This window comes from Podarcis gaigeae, assembly GCF_964106915.1.
Source record: "Podarcis gaigeae genome assembly, chromosome: W".
NCBI lineage: Eukaryota > Metazoa > Chordata > Lepidosauria > Squamata > Lacertidae > Podarcis > Podarcis gaigeae.
This window is the reverse complement of record NC_139695.1, coordinates 23,717,260-23,736,397: the sequence shown is the minus strand read 5'-3', so window position 1 is coordinate 23,736,397 and position 19,138 is coordinate 23,717,260. Positions and strand designations below refer to the sequence as shown.

Genomic DNA, 19,138 nt, shown 5'->3' with positions numbered 1-19,138 from the left:
TGTTAGAGTTGTTTGTCTGGTTTTTGGTCCCTTTCTTTTTGCGCCACTCATTCCAAAGTTATCTAAAAGTCAAGGTCAAGCTGAGTTGTTCCCATGAGAAAGCAACGGCCCAGATGGTAACAGTCAAACAGGAGGCCGGGAAAAGGAAAGTAAAACAATGTCACTGCTGTGAGTCCCAAATCCTCTAGGGGGAGCTTAAAATGTCTTTGGGGAAGAGATCAATTCCAATAAAATAAAATCTAATTCAATATCCAGGAACCCTCACTAAACTAGATTTTAGCAGAGTTAGTATTTAAAAAGCCACAATGTTTCAGACAGTGCTTACTGGAATTCCGAAAGGTGCTTCAAAATAGCAAGTCCAGACTCCCTCAGATTATTTCAAAGTTTCAGTTCAAAGTATCCAAATCTGCAGGCTGAGTGCTCAGCTACTCAGGCAGTTCCAGCACCTGGGTTTCTTACTTAAATTGTAATCCAAATAGAAGAAAGGTATCACAATCCCATAGAAGTCATGAAATCAATTACTTAGAGTCCTTAATCTGTTTAAGATTAATTTCAGTGGGTGCCCAGATCAGTTAAATTGAAAGTTCACTCTTTGCCTCCACTTCTCCAGCTCTTTACTTTGAAGTTCAGTGTCAGCGGAAGACGGACTTCCTGTTTTTCGTCACTCCGCTTTCAGCCAAATTCAATATTCTTAAATCTTAAGGTTTTGTATAGTCCTTGTTACTCACGGGTTGTTGTTTTCCGAATCAGAAGTTTCAAGGAAGAAAGGTCAGCGCTCACCGGCAGCAGCAACGCGGCTCCGCTCCGCTGATTGCGTGATGACCCACAGCGCCGCTACCCCCTCCGCGATCCGGAGCCCCTTACGGGGTCCCTTCAACGTTTCGGGGGCTGCTCCTGGCGCCCGCCGGGTCCCGAGGCCACAGGCTTCTGCCGCCTGTGGTTTTTCAAAGTGGGTCTCCGCTTCGCCGCAGCGGACGACCCGTTCTCAGCGGAGCTTCCCTCTCCCAGTTAGAAGAGGGCAGCCATTGCCGTTCGCGCCGCCTCCGGAAGTCGGAAGAACAGGGCCAATTAAAACTAAGACCATACGATGAGGTGACCCAATACTGTACCACATGGTTACAATATCACCAAATTGCACAAATATTCAACCAGGATAAAGTAATAGGATTTGAAAAAGAAGAATCAAAATTACAAAAAGTATTATTACAAAACTCAAAAAAATATATATCCAAAATGTATAATTTATTATTAGAATGGGAATTAAAGGATGAAGAAGTAAAAGAAGTTATGATCAAATGGGCATGTGATATAGGATATGTAATTCGGCTGAACTAATGGGAGAAATTATGGAAATATGACATCAAATTCACGGCATGTTATACAATAAGAGAAAATTTTATGAAAATGGTGTACCAATGGTACTTAAGTCCAGTAAAATTGGCTAAAATTTACAAATTAAAATCGAATACCTGTTGGAGATGTAAAAAAGAAATAGGAACAATGTTTCACATGTGGTGGGAATGCCGACCTATTAAACAATTCTGGAATGAAATCTATGAAGAACTCAAAAAGATGTTTAAAATATCTTTTAGTAAAAAACCGGAGGCATTCCTTTTAGGTTTAATTACAAATGATATCCCCGAAAATCAAAGGAAAGTATTCCTTTATGCAACAACAGCTGCCAGGATGCTTATAGCTAAAAACTGGAAAGGCAGAAAAATTCCATCAGTGAAAGATTGGCAAATTAAATTTTGTGAATACATAAATCTGGCAAGACTCACAGCTTACATAAGGGGACAATCGGACCAGAAATTATTAAAAGAATGGGGTTGTGCTAAAGAGTATATGAAAAAACATTGTTCCGGAGTTAGTATATTGGTATGTAATGAATGATGCTTTACAGGGTTAAAGAATAAGAAAAATGGTGTAAAAAAGCACAAAGATGGAAGTAATCTAATTAGACACAACAATACAGTAAGAGTAAATTTTTTGAGGTCTTAGAACAAAGGAAGGAAGTCAATTTGTGTTTATGTATGTAATGATATGGTTTTGTTCTGTAGATGTGTGCTTTTTCGTTTTTGTTTAGTTTAGTTTTGTTTCCTTTGCCTTTTTTTTTCCTTTTCTGTTTTTTTTTTTATATGTTCTGGGGATTTTTGTCTGTATAGTACTATTTTGGATTCAATGTTTGTAATTTTTGTTATGATTCTGCATTGAAAATAAAAAAAAGAAAAAGAAAGAAAAAGAAACGTAGCTTTCTGGCTTTAGGCTCACATTTGTGTCTCAGAGACTTGGGAATATGAACAAAAGTCCAACTCCCACACACATGTAAACCTGCATAATCCGGTTCCTTCCCAAAAAGCATTCACCCGTGGCAGTAGTGAAAGTATGGTTCACTATAAAATTTGCAGTTAGGAAAGTCCCAGGGGCTGGATGGCTTACCAATAGAATACTATAAAATTTGGAAGATGTGTTAGCACCACCATTGAAAGATGTAATCGATAACACTATAAATAATGGGAAGGCACCAGAGTCGTGGGCAGAGGCATTTATAACTCTTATAACTAAACACGGAACAGATTTAGAATTGGCAACTAATTATAGACCAATTTCTTTGTTGAATTCCAATTATAAAATATTTGTGGGCCTTCTAGCAGAGAGGTTAAAAACTATATTAAAATATATTATACATGTAAATCAATCAGGCTTTCTGCCGGGAAGACAGATATAACACAAGGAACATCATTAATATTCCTGCCCAGTTCAACACTCTTACCACTACCTGTCAGAGGAACTGGCAAAAAGCCACAGGAAAAGATTTTGCAAGTATACAACAGTCTATCAATCTGTGCACTTTTGCCCATGCTAGACCCCAACAATGCATATGCAGCTGCAGAATGCTGCTACATGTAGGATATCAGGTGCAGTAAAAGAGCCAGGATGCTTCCTTGGATGTTTGATTATGGTCCATATTGGAGATCTAACTCCTTTTTGTGTCTCTCCTCCTGCTGTAGGTCCGAGGGCGGCTTCCAAAGAAGCTACTGGGTAAGTTTGTTTTACTTAAAGTCTTTGCAAAAGAGGTGGTCGCTTTTACTGTGAGCCCGATCAAGATGCACAACAGTGCACTGCCGCCTTGGGCAAATGAGAAGCTATGGAGGGATCATGCAACTTTTTGTTCTTTTCAAAGTTTGCACTTCAAGACTTTTTTTTTTTAAATCCCCTTTGCAAATTTGATAAGTTTCCCTATGTTGTGCCTCAGCATTTGACACTGCTTCTGTGCAGCCTCACCAGTGCACTGTGCTCACTAGAAAGACTCCCTTAAAAATCCATTCTTTGCCAAACTCATTTTGGCACCAATGCTAATAATAATAATAATAATAATAATAATAATAATAATAATAATAATTTATTTATACCCCAGCCACTCTGGGCAGCTTCCAACAAAATATAAAAATACAGTTGCGTGGCTATTCCCTCCCCCCCCACAGATGGAATGAATGAAGACACCGGACACAAGTATTTAGGTTAATGGGCGAAAATGGCCACAACTTTATTGATTACAGGTAAGAGAGGTATTGGCTTTAGGCATTGGCCCCTAACCGACTATCCGGTCTAACCGGGAAGGGTTAAACACCAACAGGGGGAGCTACCCGAGATGCATATCCCTAGGCGCTCCCCGAGGGGTTACCGCTCGGGGGCGCGCTTTAGGCCCTAGCCTCCGTAGGTTTCGGGCGAGGCGTCGCCCCTCGGAGTCCTTTAACGAACTACCCTTCAAGCTTTGGGGGAGGTGATGGCGCTCCTCCCCCCCATCTCATTTGCATGACAATACCCCGGCCAATGCCTACCGCCAAAACCGAGGAAGTTGTGACAATTTGCTACGAGGTAGGCGAAAAAACCAAGTGGCTCCAAAAACCAGCCAATTAGCCAAATGGAAAAATTCCTACCCGGCCCCTTGCGGCGACCAGCCGAAGCCCATAGCAATGTCGATGGCAAACCTAAAGGGTGGGTGGGTGGGAAACCGCTTCAGCTGCAAGGAAGAAAAGGGGCGAGCCAATAATAATAATAATAATAATAATAATTTATTATTTATACCCCGCCCATCTGGCTGAGTTTTCCCCAGCCACTCTGGGCGGCTCCCAATCAGTGTTAAAAACCGTACAGCATTACATATTAAAAACTTCCCTGAACAGGGCTGCCTTAAGATGTCTTCTGAACGTCAGGTAATTCTTTATCTCTTTGACATCTGATGGGAGGGCGTTCCACAGGGCGGGCGCCGCTACCGAGAAGGCCCTCTGTCTGGTTCCCTGTAGCCTCACTTCTCGCAATGAGGGAACCGCCAGAAGGCCCTCGGCGCTGGATCTCAGAGTCCGGGCTGAACGATGGGGGTGGAGACGCTCCTTCAGGTATACAGGACCGAGGCCGTTTAGGGCTTTAAAGGTCAGCACCAACACTTTGAATCGTGCTCGGAAACGTACTGGGAGCCAATGCAGATCTCTCAGAACCGGTGTTATGTGGTCCCGGCGGCCACTCCCAGTCACCAGTCTCGCTGCCGCATTCTGGATTAATTGCAGTTTCCGGGTCACCTTCAAAGGTAGCCCCACGTAGAGCGCGTTGCAGTAGTCCAAGCGTGAGATAACTAGAGCATGCACCACTCTGGCGAGACAGTCCGCGGGGAGGTAGGGTCTTAGCCTGCGTACCAGGTGGAGCTGGTAGACAGCTGCCCTGGACACAGAGTTAATCTGCGCCTCCATGGACAGCTGTGAGTCCAAAATGACTCCCAGGCTGCGCACCTGGTCCTTCAGGGGCACAGTTACCCCATTCAGGACCAGGGAATCCTCCACACCTGCCCGCCTCCTGTCCCCCAAAAACAGTACTTCTGTCTTGTCAGGATTCAACCTCAATCTGTTAGCCGCCATCCAACCTCCAACCGCCTCCAGGCACTCACACAGGACCTTCACCGCCTTCACTGGTTCTGATTTAAAGGAGAGGTAGAGCTGGGTGTCATCTGCATACTGATGAACACCCAGTCCAAACCCCCTGATGATCTCTCCCAGCGGCTTCATATAGATATTAAAAAGCATGGGGGAGAGGACAGAACCCTGAGGCACCCCACAAGTGAGAGCCCAGGGGTCTGAACACTCACCCCCCCCACCACTTTCTGGACACGGCCCAGGAGGAAGGAGCGGAACCACTGCATGACAGTGCCCCCAGCTCCCAGCCCCTCTAGACGGTCCAGAAGGATGTTATGGTCGATGGTGTCAAAGGCCGCTGAGAGATCCAGCAGAACTAGGAAACAGCTCTCACCTTTGTCCCTAGCCCGCCGGAGATCATCAACCAGCGCGACCAAGGCAGTTTCAGTCCCATGGTGAGGCCTGAATCCCGATTGGAAGGGATCCAAATGGTCCGTTTCCTCCAGGTGTGCTTCGAGCCAAGGGCTGCCCCGACCTTAAGTGGCCTCTAGAAGGCCCGCCCCTGCCGCCAGCCAATTGGCTGGCGCGCGGGCATGAAAACAAGGGGAATCCCTGCTTCCTGCGAGGCTGACGCTAGCCCCGCGGGAGTGTGGGCGGGGTCGAGAGCCCGCAACCCCACCTCCTCCTGAAGCTCGGTAGTGGCATTGCGTGGCTATTCCCTCCCCCCCCACAGGTGGAATGAATGAAGACACTGGACACAAGTATTTAGGTTAATGGGCGAAAATGGCCACAACTTTATTGATTACAGGTAAGAGAGGTATTGGCTTTGGGCATTGGTCTAACCGGGAAGGATTAAACACCAACAGGGGGAGCTACCCGAGATGCATATCCCTAGGCGCTCCCCGAGGGGTTACCGCTCGGGGGCGCGCTTTAGGCCCTAGCCTCCGTAGGTTTCGGACGAGGCGTCGCCCCTCGGAGTCCTTTAACGAACTACCCTTCAAGCATTGGGGGAGGTGATGGCACTCCTCCCCCCCGATCTCATTTGCATGACAATACCCCGGCCAATGCCTACCGCCACCCGAGCCGCATTAAGCCGGCTCGCCGCCAATACCCTCAGGTCTGTAACCAATCCCTAATTCCCTGAAAAATATCCGCCAACCAGATATCATTGCCAGCATCAGAAAGATGCACGCCATCCCAGCGATAGAGCGTATCCTTGTTATACTGAATTTCAGGGTGCTTGATGACCCGTCCGCCCAACGCGGCCACCCTACGCGCAACTGTACGCTCCACAATCCTCCTGGCTTTATCCACCGCCGCGGGTTTCTCTGCGTCCCGCCAAAATCGCCTTTCAAGCAAGGATGACCAAATTATTGTAATGTTTGCGTGGGACGCCCTCAACACCTCCATCCAAGTCATTCATAATGTTCCACATTAAGTCCACCCCTTTCCTATAAGCCAGGTCGTTCTCGCCCAGTTGTATGACCAAGGCATCGGGCGAACCTTCGACCGTAATTCTTCTGGATATAGCAGGGAAGAATTCTTCCCAACGCATACCACGCCTAGTAATCCATGACACTTTGACATTGTTAGGTAGTAGGAGGTCAGCATCCCATCGCCTGTGCTCTGCGCGTCGTTTAGCCCAATGTACGATACTGTGGCCGACAATCCACAGTCGCACCATAACTGCACCTGGAAGGATAGAATAAGAGAGCCGGGTCAGGAGGAATGCACGTGGTGGGTGGGAGAAAAAGTGAGGGGAGATTGAAAAGGCTTCCGTATGTAACCCTTGTATGCATTGGATTTCCATCGCCCCATGTCCATAATCCTTTCAGCCGGTAAACCCATATGAACGTCGGTGGTTGCCGCCCCAATGCGAAAGGAGTGCGCGGCGTACTCCTCTTGCGGAAGACCAATGGCCGCGATCGCTTTGCGCATGACCCTCGTGAACTGATGTTTAGAGAGGAGGGATCCATCGGAATGCAAGAAAAAGGGGCCGTTCGATTTCGGTCTTACACACAGATATTTCCTGGCATCTTTTACAGGGCAAGGGCCAGCCTTCTGCGTTGCCTGGAGGCGAACCAAGGCTCCCCTGCCAAGCTGATCAGTCTTGGAACTACGGATTTTTAATATCACATGCGAGCTGGCTACAATTACATCCTCCAACAATAGACCCCTATTGGCCGCACGGTCTTCGCAGACCACCTCACCTATGCGCAAGGCACCAAAGAATGCAAAGGAAAATGCTGCAGAGAATAATCTGGCTTCATATTTTGACCAACAAAGGACCCTTAGCTTCCTGCGGATTTGGGTGAGTATGTCAAGTGTTATGGGCCTTCTACTATCTAGGCCCTGAGGTCTGGACCTGCGCCAGCCCTCAAGCATCTTCCGCACAACAAAATGTGAACAGGAATCAACGGAGAATAGGGCTTTAGAAAAGAAGGATATTGCCGCTGAATGGATATTGAGGGTTTTGGGAGCCCGGCCTAAATCTCGAAGGTGAACCATATACTCAATGACTTCCGACTTAGATGGCGGCCTGCCTGGCTTAAACCACTCCTTCCTGCGGAAAGATGTAAAGTCTAGCCATGCCTTATTATAGGATTTAAGGGTAGAAGGTGCCAGTGCAGACAATACTCCCTTTATTGCTTCTCGTTGCCAATACTCCAGAGGTGCTCCGGAAACGGTTGCGGCTGCTGCTGCGCATCCGGCGCCAATGAGCGAAAGCGTTCCATCTGGAAACAAGATAGAGCATCCGTGATGTTATTATCTATACCAGGGACGAATTTGGCGGAAGCGTGAAGGTTCAACCGCAGGCATGACAGGACGAAATACCGCAAAAGCGACGCTACTCTCGGTGAATGTGAAGACTGTTTATTCAAAACCGAGACAACCGCTTGGTTGTCAGTCCAGAAACAGACCCTATGGTTTTTGAACTGATCCTCCCATATGTGGATTGCAACTACAATGGGGAAGAATTCCAGAAATGTCAAATCACGTAGTATTGGTTTTCCTTGCCAAGAGGGGGGGCATCGCTGAGCACACCACTGACCCCTGAAGTAAACACCGAAACCCAAGGACCCGGCTGCGTCCGAATGTACCTGGAAATCCGACTGTAGGGCCAAACTATCCTGCCACAATGATACGCCGTTAAAACCATCTAAGAATTGCAACCAAACTTGAATGTCAGCCTTTACTGCCTTAGGAAGGCGTACCCTATGATGTGGGGACCGTAGACCCGCGGACAGCTTTGCTAGCCGGCCGCAAAAAGGACGGCCGGGGGAAACCACACGGCAGGCAAAGTTGAGGTGCCCCAGGAGGGATTGAATTTGCCTCAAGGTGACCTTCTTTAAAGGCAGCATTTGGCCAATAAGCTCTCTTAGGGCAACTAACTTCTCGGCTGGTAAGCGCGACGTTTGGGCGAGAGTGTCAAGTTCTATACCCAGGTAAGTCATGGTCGTAACCGGACCCTCGGTCTTCTCACTCGCCAGAGGTACCCCCAGCTCGCTGGCTAAGGACTCGAAAGCCTGGAGCAGGGTCTTGCACTCACCCGCGTTACTCGCCACCAAGATAAAACCATCCAGGTAGTGACCCACCCCTCCGGCGCCAGTTCTAAATTTTAGAGCCCATTCCAAAAATGTGCTGAACGTCTCAAAAGCGGCGCAGGCAATAGAACAACCCATGGGCATTGCTTTATCAATGAAGTAAGCTCCTTGAAACTTGAAACCTAACCAGTGATAATCGTCTGGGTGGACCGGGAGAAGGCGAAACGCAGACTCAATGTCGCATTTTGCCATAAAGGCGCCCCTACCAAATCTCCTTACCAACTTAACTGCTTGATCGAAAGATGCATATTTTACCGTGCACATCTCCTGGGGAATGGCGTCGTTAACTGAGGCTCCCTTGGGGTAGGATAGGTTATGAATCATCCGAAATTCCCCAGGGGCCTTCTTTGGGACAATACCAAGCGGGGAAATATGCAGCTCATCAATGGGGGGTGTTGTGAAGGGGCCGGCTACCCTCCCGGCGGCAATCTCCTTTTGGATCTTTTTGATGGCAATGTCTGGTCTTTCTAAAACTGATTTCTGATTGGGGGGGCAACCAGCATTGGGGGTAAAAGCAACTGGAATTCTAAAACCCAGGGAAAACCCTTCATCTAGCATGCGGGCAGCTTGTCTATTTGGGTAAAGCTTCAACAGTGTTCTCAGGGGCCGCAATTTTATCGGGGAGTACGCTAAGCCAAGGGAAACATTAGTAACGAGACCCAGTTGATCCTTGGGCGGGTCCTGAAGGTCCAGCATGGGCACCTCGGCCACCCCGGTTAAGGTGGCCCCTGCCTCCACGAAAGGGCTGCTGCTTCCCTTTGTAGCAGTTGATGGCTGGATGGCTGCCCAAACACTTATCACATTCATGTAGATACTTACAGGCCGCACGCTGACAGGTCCCCTTATTGAAGTCCCAGCACTGTCTACGGCGCTGAGCCTCCGCCTTACCAGATTTTGGCTGATCGAGGGTTTTCTTTTCGATGTTAGGCCCCACATGTTCCATCCAGCAGTTGTTGTCCTTCTGGTCCCAGCGCGTTGAGGACAGTAGCGAGGCATTCCTCCGAAATTCCTCATCATACGCCATGGCAGCCTCATCTCCAACCAATTCCCGAGCCCTCCGTACTTGGGCCAGGTAGGAAGCGAGGTGCATGCCACGTTTGGGATAACATCCCGACACTACTGCCATGAAGACCTGATACCCGTTAAGCCAGTTCTCAAAAGTTCGCTCCACCCGAGGGGTCCTGTACCTTTTCTTACCATTGTATCTTCTTTTCTCCCCTTTACCCTTAATTTGTGCCGGGGGTAGCAACGAGAACATATCTACAAAATCACCATTCAATATCTTATTCCTCTTCCTCTTAGAGAGGTGATTCCCTAAAATAAAGTCAGTGGCGGAGTTGGTAGAGACTTTAACGTCCTGGACCAGGGCCCCATCCTTCCAGTCAAGAGTACCATTGAAGGCTTTCGGGTGAGAATTGGCCCTCCTTTCATGAACCCACAGGGGGACTCCAGTGTCCTCCCCCTCCCCCCTATACGTCTCCATAGGAACATCGCTATCCCCATCTGAAGAGGAAGTACCTGTCTCCTCCTCGGAATCGGAAGTGTCTCTCTTCTTGCTATTCTTAGACCGATGCTTCTTCTTCGACTTCCTTTTTCCGCTACATGATCCGCCGTCCCGCAGGGCTGTGTCATTGACGGCTGGGGCCTCTTGTTGAGGAGGCAGCTCCTCATCCGATGTTGACCCCTCCGAAGAGCTCTGCTGCGCTGGGTTGTCCTGAAAAACACTAGGAACATCGATTACCTCCTGCCGTGGGGCGGCAGGGGAGGCCGATGCTGGCCTGGCCTTCTGTGTGTTAGCCTTAGGTTTTTGCGTGGTTGCCTTACCCTTCTCAGGACCAGACTTAGATTTTTGAGCACGTGCCGTTTGCAAGCGTGTCCGAGGCCTGCTAGCGGCCTGCTGAACCGTGGTGGCTGCGCTAGTGGAGGGACCATCCTGACCCTGCTGACTGGGAGGGGTGTCCGGTATGCAATCCTGTGATACTTCCACTATGTTCAGAGAGGGGGTGATAGGCGTCCTGCACTGCGCGTAAAAGGATTGAAGTGCGGAAAAAAGTTGAGCCAGAGCTTGGGGATTGCAAGGACCTGTAGGGACCAAAGCATTGCCAGGCTGAGGTGCTTGGGGATTGCCATTGCCTTCCATGTTCTAGGGAAATATGCGTGGGGGCGCTAGTCAGATGATACCGGCTCCCTTCCTCCTTATTAAATTAGATATTTATTATTTAATTCACTTGCCCCCTTTCACCCTGATTTGTTTTATAATTGTTTATTTATTTATTTATTTAGATGGTTTTTTGGTATCTTATTTATATTTAATTATGTTTTGTTTATTTATATATATATATATATATATATATATATATATATATAAAATGTTATTATTATTATTGCATATAAGTCAGGTTTATATGTATAATCCTATATTTATTTATTTATGCCTGTAATACCTAATTTAAATAAAAAGTCTCCTTAAAGTGAGGGCAATATCTTCAGTTACCTGAGGAAACCGGCTTGCCCAGAGTAGCGGTCAGCTAGGGCACTAAAAGAATAAGGTGCTGACAGGAACGTAAAAGGAGCAAAACAATAACGTGGAAAACCCACGTGGTCGCCAATTGCTGCCAGCTACCAGGGGGAAACACAAGGCTACTTAATCTGAAGGGAAGGCGGCAGCAAGTAGAACAACGAGGCGTATAGAGAGTAAATATTCGCCACACTTACGATGGCCGAACACGCTTAAATGACCACACTTAAAATGGCTGACACCACGTGGTCCGCATAAAATGGCGTCCGGCCAGGTCGTTGCCTAGGTAACCAAGAAACTGCTGACCCACTTAAGATGGCCGACCACGCTTAAAATGACCACACTTAAAATGGCTGACACCACGTGGTCCACACAAAATGGCGTCCGACCAGGTCGTTGCCTAGGCAACCAATAAACTGTTGCAGATGAAGAGATCGCTTTTGCAAACAAGCGATGGAGAGCCAGGCAGCGACGGGGATGGGGGACGGGGATTCAAAGGGGCTAAAGCAGGCACCGAAGTAGGGGGGGGTTAAATTAAGCGGAGAAAAAGAAAGCCAAAAGTAAGCACAGCAGTAAGAAACAAATAAGCTCAACCGCAAGAAGCTAACACACCGCAGCAGAAAAGGATTAAAGAAAGCGCCGCTGAAAAGGAAGCAGGAATCGCGTATGCTTTGCGCGTGCTCCCTAACCCAGAGCTCTCCCTGCCACTCCCCCTCCCACCGAGAAAACCTTGCGTGAGCGCTGCAGCAGCTCACGATCGCCGCTCCTTTTTCAAGCCCCTGGCAGTGCGCGGCCGACTCCGCTCGCAAAGCGCCTTTTCGGACGCCCAGCACGCGCGCCCAGAACGGTATCGCCGCAGCTGTTTCTTTGCGCAAACCGAAAGGGGGGGGCAGGCGAAGAGGCTCTCTCGGCGAGGAGGCTCTCACGGCGAAGAAGCTCTTCCGGCGTCGGGAATAAGGCAGAAACACCTAATAATAACCGCACGATCCTTCAGCTGCCCTGTGAAGTAGTTCCCGTGCGAAAGGTACCAAGCGGCTGAAGGCTAACGATCCAAAGGTAGCGAGGCAAAAAGCAGCAGCGCAAAGGGGGCGATCCCAGCCAAACCGCTTCAGCTGCAAGGAAGAAAAGGGGCGAGCCAAGGGCTGCCCCGACCTTAAGTGGCCTCTAGAAGGCCCGCCCCTGCCGCCAGCCGATTGGCTGGCGTGCGGGCATGAAAACAAGGGGAATCCCTGCTTCCCGCGAGGCTGACGCTAGCCCCGCGGGAGTGTGGGCGGGGTCGAGAGCCCGCAACCCCACCTCCTCCTGAAGCTCGGTAGTGGCATAATCCATCAAATATTAAAAGCTTCCCTAAACAGGGCTGCCTGGTAGTTGTTGTTCTCTTTGATATCTGGTGGGAGGGTGTTCCACAGGGCGGGTGCCACTACCGAGAAGGCCCTCTGCCTGGTTTCCTGTAACTTGGCTTCTTGTAGTGACGGAACCTCCAGAAGGCCCTCGGCGCTGGACCTCAGTGTCTGGGTAGAACGATGGGGGTGGAGACGCTCCTTCAGGTGTACTGGACCGAGGCTGGTTAGGGCTTTAAAGGTCAGCACCAACACTTTGAATTGTACTCGGAAACGTGCTGGGAGCCAATGTAGGTCTTTCAAGAGCGGTGTTATGTGGTCTCGGCGGCTGCCCCCAGCCACCAGTCTAGCTGCTGCATTCTGGATTAGTTGTAGTTTCCAGGTCACCTTCAAAGGTAGCCCCACATTGAGAGCATTGCAGTAGTCCAAGCGAGAGATAACCAGAGCGTGCACCACTCTGGCGAGACATTCTGCGGGCAGATAGGGTCTCAGTCTTCATACCAGATGAAGCTGGTAAACAGCTGCCCTGGACACAGAATTGACCTGCGTCTCCATGGACAGCTGTGAGTCCAAAATGACTCCCAGGCTGCGCACCTGGTCCTTCAGGGGCACAGTTACCCCATTCAGGACCAGGGAGTCTTCCACACCCGCCCGCCTCCTGTCCCCCCAAAACAATACTTCTGTCTTGTTGGGATTCTACCTCAATCTGTTAGCCGCCATCCATCCTCCAACCGCCTCCAGACACTCACACAGGACCTTCACCGCTTTTCACTGGTTCTGATTTAAAAGAGAGGTAGAGCTGGGTGTCAGCTGCATACTGATGAACACCCAGCCCAAACCCCCTGATGATCTCTCCCAGTGGCTTCATATAGATATTAAAAAGCATGGGGGAGAGGACGGAACCCTGAGGCACCCCACAAGTGAGAGCCTGAATCCCGACTGGAAGGGATCCAAATGGTCCGCTTCTTCCAGGCGTGCCTGGAGTTGTTCAGCAACCACTGGCTCAATCACCTTGCCTAAAAATGGAAGATTTGAGATTGCATAATAGATGGCCATATCGGCCACATCTAAAGATGGTTTTTTTTACGAAGCGGTTTGGTGACCGCCTCTTTCAGTGGGTCTGGGAAGGCTTCCTCACAGAGAGAAGCATTCACTACCCCGAGAAGCCCATCGCCCAGCCCTTCCCGGCTAGCTTTTATAAGCCAGGATGGGCAAGGATCAAGGAGACAGGTGGTTGGTTTCACTCGTCCAAGCAGCCTGTCCACATCATCAGAGGTAACAGATTGAAACTGATCCCATATAACATGACTAGACAAGACTCTAGCACTCTCCTGCACCAGCTCTGCTCCCACAGTGGAGTCTACCTCTTCCTGAATCTGAGCGACTATCTTCAAAAAACTTCGCAAAATGATTGCAGGAGATCATGTGGCCCGTACTGGGCCCCAATGGAGCAGGTGGTTCTGCTAAACTGCGAACCACCTGAAAGAGTCTCCTGCTGCTGTTTTCCGCAGATGCAACAGAGGCAGTGAAGAAGGTCTTCTTCGCCTTCGCTATCGCCACTTGGTAAGCTCGACATTGAGCTCTAACCCATGTCCAGTCAGATTCGGAATGAGTTACCCACCACCAGTGCTCTAGCCGTATCAGCGATTGTTTCATTGCCCTCAGATCCGTGGAAAACTGGGCTGCATGCAATCGGAGAGGGCGCTTCGGAGCCAAACAGTCAATAGCCCTGGTTAACTCCACATTCCAGCGGGCCACCAGGGAATCAGCTGAAAGGCCATCAACATGGAATAAAACATCCCCTACCACTCTCTGGAAACCATTTGGATCCATTAAGTGGCAGGGGCGGACCATCCAATTCGGTTCCTAACAGCGTACTTGCTTCACTTGCACATCTCCGGTCAAAAGAATTGGGTGGGAGGTGGTGCTGGGAAAGGCCCTTCCTCTTTCTGAGAGCTGTTGCGGGTCTGCATAGACAATATTGGGTTGAACAGAGAAGGAACCCAACGTGGTATGAGGCAGATTCTTTCTTGTCACATATTGGGGCACATATAGAAATTTGCAGGCAACCTTGCACACACTTTTAGATGTGCGCAGTTGGGGTTGGGGTATTTTTTTGGGCTAGAGGGGCCTGATCCAGAAAGAATGAAAGCACCCTTTAGCCCCTTTTCTGATGGAGATACAAGGAAAATGGTGTGGACAGCAGTCTACCCAACAGTCCCTGCACCTCTTCACAGCATGTCAGCAAATGAGTGCAAAAGCACTGGTGTTACCCACATTTGTCACAGGTAATTTTCCATATCAAGTCAGCCAATTTTCTTAATATTCTCTACACTTGGGTGATGTAAGTCATGCTGTTCCTTGGTCAGTCATTCAGACAATCAAAAAGCAATACTCTGTGGATTCACCACCAGTATTGCCTAGCTTGCAATATTTGTATGTGCAAGGCTTGGGTGTCAGGGTTGATTTGATTTAAATCAAATCAATTTAAATTACAATTTAAATCACTAGTCAGTAAGACTTGATTTAATATTTTTTTTCTTTTTACCGAAAGTCTCATACTTGCTGGTATAATCTTAATATTTACAACCAGATGAAGGTTTCATTTCTGGAATAATAAATTTTCAGAGTAGTTTTTACCGTTATATCAAAAATTACTGTTTTGGTTCTACTCTTAGAAATACACTGACAGATAATGATTAAATTATTGTGAGGTTTAATAAGTTAACTGTTTATATTTGGACAACTTTTCTGCTTTACATTATTGGAAGGAGAAAAATAATCATTTCCTTAATAACAATTTAAATAGTTTATTTAACTAAAACAATAAAATTATAGCATATGTATCCATGTTTGTTAACTGATGTGGTTAAACGTTTTTCTTTGTAAAAAAAAAACCCAAAAAATTAGACTGAGTTTTAGCACACATGAAAAACTTAAAACAAATACTTATTTCCTGATGAATAGCCTTTGGACTATAGGTAAAGGTAAAGGGACCCCTGACCATTAGGTCTAGTCGTGACCGACTCTGGGGTTGTGACGCTCATCTCGCTTTACTGGCCGAGGGAGCCGGCATACAGCTTCCGGGTCATGTGGTCAGCATGACTAAGCCGCTTCTGACAAACCAGAGCAGCGCACGGAAACACTGTTTACCTTCCCACTGGAGTGGTACCTATTTATCTACTTGCACTTTGATGTGCTTTCGAACTGCTAGGTTGGCAGGAGCAGGGACCAAGCAATGGGAGCTCACGCCGTTGCGGGGATTTGAACCGCCAACCTTCTGATTGGCAAGTCCTAGGCTCTGTGGTTTAACCCACAGCGCCACCCGCATCCCGTAACTTAAATAGAAAACTATCTTTGGAAAGATATTTCCTCCAAAAGCATTTTATTTTAAAAATCCAAATTAAATAAAAAAAAATTGATTTACATTTAAAAAAAGATTTTTTTTTAATTAAAAAAATCATTGATTTGCAAGAGCAGCCATAGGAGGTGCGCTCTAGTAGAGGCAACTCCAATGAATTTCATTTAATATTTCCCATCATCCTCAGCTTGGCTATGTGCCTGGTTCTTCTTGAATAAGAGGCATTCGTCAGTCTTCCATGAATTCTTCCCTTCTCCTTATCAGACTCTTGTATAAAGAGGACTGTCAAGGTAGGGAAAGATACTCCACCTCGTAATAATCCTAATTGTTTTAGCTAATCTCTTAGCTGAAAGATAGAAAATTAATATTTGTGTGCCTGCTTCTTAGCCTAATCATGTTTCTTCCCACTTTAATGCAGTTCTGTAGAGTAACACCAGTGGCGTAGCGTGGGTTGTCAGCACCTGGGGCAAGGCAAGTAATTTGCGCCCCCTAACCCGTGGATTTTAGCACTGTGAGTGCGAGCGCCCCCCCGAAGGTGTTGCGCCCGGTGCGGCCGGCCCCCCCTGCACTCCCCACGCCACACCACTGAGTAACACTAAAGACACCCTAACTCAGGCTTCCTCAAACTCGGCCCTTCAGATGTTTTGAGACTACAATTCCCATCATCCCTGACCACTGGTCCTGCTAGCTAGGGATCATGGGAGTTGTAGGCCAAAAACATCTGGAGGGCCGAGGTTGAGGAAGCCTGCCCTAACTCCTCAAGATGTTGAACTTGCTCCAGCTTCGGAGTACCTGCTATAAAAGAGACAACTCTAAGAAAGTCACGGTGCTCCAAAGCGTCACCAGTTGCATCAAGTTGCTTTAGAGAGAGCATTCATGATCATCATTATCACATTACAGAATTGCTTGGCGACTAAGCAGGGAGCAGCACACGGAGATAAGGGGGGAAGCAAGTACTCTGCAGCCTGTGCCTCTCCCATCCCTGTGCATCATGAGTTCAACAAGTACAGAATGTAATGCAACCCAGCACAGCAACAGCAAGAGGGGCAGTCGCAACACCTCCGCAAGACCTCATAATACTCTGGACAAGATGGTGGGAACTGCTTCTGAACCCTGTATCCCCTCCTCCTCCTCCTCCCTGCCATCCACTTCCTCCCTGGCCTTACCTTTATTACAAACTGCCCTTACTGGCTCCCCTCCTGTTGCAGGGCTGAGTTTTATGGAACAAACTACTCCTCATATTTAGTGGTGGTGGTGGTGGTGGTGATAGCAGACACACACAGAGTGCTCTTGCCACTAGAAAGCTCCCCAGAGAAGTGGGAAGGAGGGAATTTGCAAGATCCTCAGGCACTTTGAGTTGTAGAATTTGCATAGACAGCTTTGCAGAGATTGTGCAAAGCGGGCGGCTTATAGTGTCAACAACATGTGGCCACGTCTTCTGTAGTCAGTGCCTCAGCAATTTTCTTAGGCATGCTAACTTTTGCCCAATTTGAAGGAGGAAACTCACTCCAAAGGAGTATCATCCAATTTATATGTGAAGACATGGGTGTTCCTGAACACAGTCTAATGTGGCCTTCATAAACATGAGTGAACTCCAAAGAACACACCAAGTACAGTATATATGACTTCAATATGACAGTTAGCAATTTCGCTTTTTCCCAGTTGGCCTCCTTATAGTCCAGTTGTGCTGTTTCAGCTTCGTTTTGCTTTAAGGTTTTTGCAGCTCACATTTTTTGAGGTCTGTAGAAGTTTGAAGAACAGCTTGGAGGATATGTCTGCTGTTGCCACATTGCTTTGTGCAGATATCTCATTTCTGTTCTAGTTCTGTTGCTGCTTTGAGAAAAGACTAATGTCTAGTGAACTCATTTATTCAAGACTAGGCTATTCATAGTCATCTATGATAATACAACCTGCAGCTTCTTTTTGCAGTTTGCCTTGTAAAAAACCAAAGCCAACCACTCACCGATGGAAGTCTGTTCCATATCTACTTGTTTTCTAGTGGCAAACACCTCTTTCTGTTGATGTAGCCCTAATAAAGACCAAGGTTTATAAAACACTGTGGCTCATTTCTAACGCTGCATGCATAAATGATTTATTACAAATAACTCTTGGTGGTCTGAGTCTTCTCTTTAAGAGAATACAGCCATCATGTTAGATCTGAACAGCTTTTCCTGTCCAGGCATATGCTTATGGAGCAATTCATAATGGAGTCCGTACCTGTCAGATGGCAAAGGTGGTTGCTCATGTTACCAAAAAGGAGCAATGCAGCAGCGAGCAGCTGGCTGGAAAGCCAAACAGGATGTTGATGTTTATGACTGTTACCGTGGGAAGAAAGGGGCAGTCCATTCACTGTACTGAGCACCGGATGTTAGCTCAGTGTGTCATCTGACCTGTACTGGAAGGAGTTATATTCTCTCTGCTGTTGATGTAAAGAGAGTGCAGACATGTTTCTCTGTACTGCTGCAAAAGACAGAAATAAAGGCATGTAAATACATTTCTGTCTGTCTCTTTCCCCTCCCTGGGGATAGCAGGGAGGAGAGGGAAGGAGTGGTGTGTTCTTCTCACGTTTGAGAAGGATCGCCGATAAGAGACCTCGCCTGTTTCCTGCCGGGAGTCGCAGACGGGGAGGTCAACAAGGAAATCAGCCGGGTGCCTGAAGAGTGGCACATTCCTCTGATGACAAGGCTTGATTCCAACAGCTCATGAGTAACCAGGCAGGTCTCTGACCTGTCTTTTACAGGTTTTATTTAGGTGCAAACTATTTACAGTGTAGAACCCCAAAGTTCATGTTTGCCTCAATTGCTAGCAGAATCCAGGAGTGCTTGTTTCCTGGACCTCCCCCAGCATAAAAGTCTCATTACTCCCAGCCTTTTCCTTCCCTCTTTGCGCTTTAGACTTCTGCGCAGGGTGGGCAACGGAAGGCGCGTGCTTCCCTCCTGGCCGGCTTTGCCAGGAGTGGTGCTGAGGCTCCCACCAGCATCCTCTGGTCCTTTAACCTCTTCCCCACTGGAGGTGGGGTTTTCCTTATCACCAGAAGAGGAACTGCTTCGCAAGATTTTTGGAGGCTCTCTGTAACACAACTGCCCCTCTGTTTCCCGCCTCTGTTCTGATGGCAGTTCCATGACAGTACCAATGTTGTCACTTGGGGCATAATCAAATCGATATGAGCTAAGCCATTTATGTGAAACACTTCTCAAATGGTTGGAAGAGGATAAAAGAATTATCTCCTTTTCATAAATGCTTTGCTGTGGGGAAGCTGCATCCATAGGGCCATGTTTCAAGCAGCAAGCATGTACGACTTGAACCTCGCATGATAAAGTCAACTTGAGTTGCGGTGACTCCCTTTCTCAGCCCTGTTACGTATTCATGGTGGAACTATGAATGGCTTGACATGTTAAACTTTTAGC

The 19,138-nt window shown here is 47.8% G+C and overlaps 1 pseudogene across 1 annotated transcript in view; it reads left to right on the top strand.

Annotated features, from left to right (window-relative positions):
- LOC310835974 overlaps positions 1 to 17,438 on the top strand; it is a 48,294-nt pseudogene extending 30,856 nt beyond the window's left edge. Inside the window, exons 2-3 of the transcript XR_014568655.1 lie at positions 3,012 to 3,042; positions 16,632 to 17,438. The product of XR_014568655.1 is annotated as an uncharacterized misc_RNA (transcript). The remainder of the gene's footprint in view (positions 1 to 3,011; positions 3,043 to 16,631) is intronic.
- The last annotated feature ends 1,700 nt before the right edge of the window (positions 17,439 to 19,138 follow it).